Here is a 2360-nt window from a genome sequence, read left to right as displayed (position 1 = left end):
AAATTTGGAGAAATTGTTGTGACGAGATTAAGATAAAATACAATATGAAGTAAAATTTGTATTTTATATATTGTACTTTTTATTTAGTATATTATTTGTAACTTTTAATTTCTAAATTGTAATCTTTAATTAATATTTAGTAATTGTAACTTTGAATTTCTAATTAATGTAATATTCTAGTTTTATTTATTAATATTATTTATAAAAAAATAAAATGATGATGTGGAAATCTATTGAACTTTTAAGAGTTTAATGGAGTGTAGAGTTTAATAGGTTAAACAGTATAGTTAGTGGAATGCTATCTCACAATCCATTGAACAATGCATTCGCCTAATTAACGTAACTATTTACATATGGCTTTGAAGTGTAGCCACCAAACGACGACGTGCTAACATTTCTCCTCCATCACTCGACAAATGCGTCAAAGCAATTCAACACGTAGTTTCCATGCAGGCGCTCAAACAATCCTATAAAATCCAGAAACTTTTACACCCTATTACGCATCAAATACATATCCATCCATCATACAATGGCAAGGTTCTCGCTCGTATTTGCAGCAGCAGGATTCCTCCTCCTAGTAGCCATGGCGGAGGCCACCACCAAAACCATCTTCACCACCACCACCTTTGAGGAAAACCCCACCGACAGAACTGATATGTCATGCAGTCAGCAGCTGGTTGAGCAGGCGATGCTTAACCACTGTGTGAAGTACCTTGAAACTGGCTCAGGAATGAGCATGGACCTAGAAAGGTCGTCGGAGCCAACCCCTGCAGAGAAGCACCTGATGCTGTGCTGCATGCAGGTAAGGAACATCGATGAGATGTGCAGGTGTGACGTCATCAAGATGATGATGAACCAACAAAGGTGGACGCAACAACAGATGGGTAAGATGATGGGCATGGCGGAGAACCTTCCCAACAAATGCAAAGTCGAACCAGAAATGTGCAAAATGAGAGCTGTCTGGTTCTAAATTAAAATGCATCGCCATTTAAATGGTCCGTAGTTAATAAAACGAGACTCGCTATCACACCATCGTGTGTATATATGGATGTTATATATTCCATTGTGTGTCGCAAAATTTAATAAATTTTGAACTTATTCCTTTTGTATCTCTTGTCACGTGCTTATTAATTTGTTTTGTTTATTCTCTTGTATTCAGTGGAATGGCTTATTCACCATAAACAAAAATAAGCTATTGAAGCGATACATTTTTGCGAAATGTAGGGATGAAATTCACCATATTCCTGGAGAGATATTGACATTCCAAAAAATATTATATCCTGCAGAAAGAAGTCCTTAAAGGGAGTTTTTTTTTTTATTAATAATGTTGTTTTCAAAAGTGTTTGTAAATATTTTACAAAATCAATTATCTTTAATTTTTGTTCCGGTGTTATATTTATATCCCATTAATTTTAATTTTTTTAATTATTATTTTTTATATATAAGTTATTTATTTGGGAATATTTAAATAAAATATAAACACAAATTTTTTCTTGAAAACTATAATCTATAATAAATAAATAAAAACTTTTAGAAAAAAAAACAAACACAACAATCACTAAAATTATCATATAAAAATCTTCATTAAAGTTTCATTATTTTATCATAATTTACGAATAAATATCAAATTAAAGTTTGTTTACGAGAAAACATGAATTACTGGTAAAATGTCGATTTTGCTATTTTTTCACGGTTTACCGGTTTCTTTGTTGATCTTGATATATTAAAGTTTCATTATTGTACTTAATTTACAAGTAAGTCTCAAACTAGCAACAGTTTTATTATTTCTGTAGTTTATAAGAAATTTCAAATTGTCTATGCAACCCAATATATTCATCATCATCATCACATTTTTCATATTTTTTCCCAGTAATTCATGTTTATTGGTAAACAAATTAATTATTTTGGGACTTATTCATTAATTAGGGTAAAATAATATGATTTTAATACGTAAAGCTTAACAATGAAACGAGTAAAATGGAGAAAAATAATCAAATTGTTATTTTTATCGGTAATTCATGTTTTTTCGTAAACAAATTTTAGTTTGAGAATTATTTGTAAATTAGGATAAAATAATGAGACTTTAATATGTATATTTCCCTATAAATAATTTACAAGAATAAATAAACATAAAATTACAAGATTAACTAAACTTGAAATTACAAGATTAATAAAAAATACATTGTCTACATGGCATTAAACTTAGGTTATTCAAACATTTTTTCAATTATGATTAGATTTTTGATTAGTCCATATCTATCAGTATAAAAATTTATATATAAAAAATTATGACCAGTTAGTGACAAGTTTTTTGATTATGGCACATTTTGTCTATTCTAAATAAAAAAAAATATGAATAA

The 2360-nt window shown here is 29.1% G+C and overlaps 1 pseudogene; it reads left to right on the top strand.

Moving 5' to 3' along the window:
• The first annotated feature begins 529 nt into the window (after positions 1 to 529).
• Positions 530 to 970, top strand: LOC145036217 (albumin-8 pseudogene; annotated as a pseudogene).
• The last annotated feature ends 1390 nt before the right edge of the window (positions 971 to 2360 follow it).

The sequence above is a fragment of the Lactuca saligna genome, chromosome 3 (assembly GCF_052625555.1).
Source record: "Lactuca saligna cultivar CGN05327 chromosome 3, ASM5262555v1, whole genome shotgun sequence".
Taxonomy (NCBI): domain Eukaryota; kingdom Viridiplantae; phylum Streptophyta; class Magnoliopsida; order Asterales; family Asteraceae; genus Lactuca; species Lactuca saligna.
This window is presented reverse-complemented; position numbering and strand designations above follow the sequence as displayed.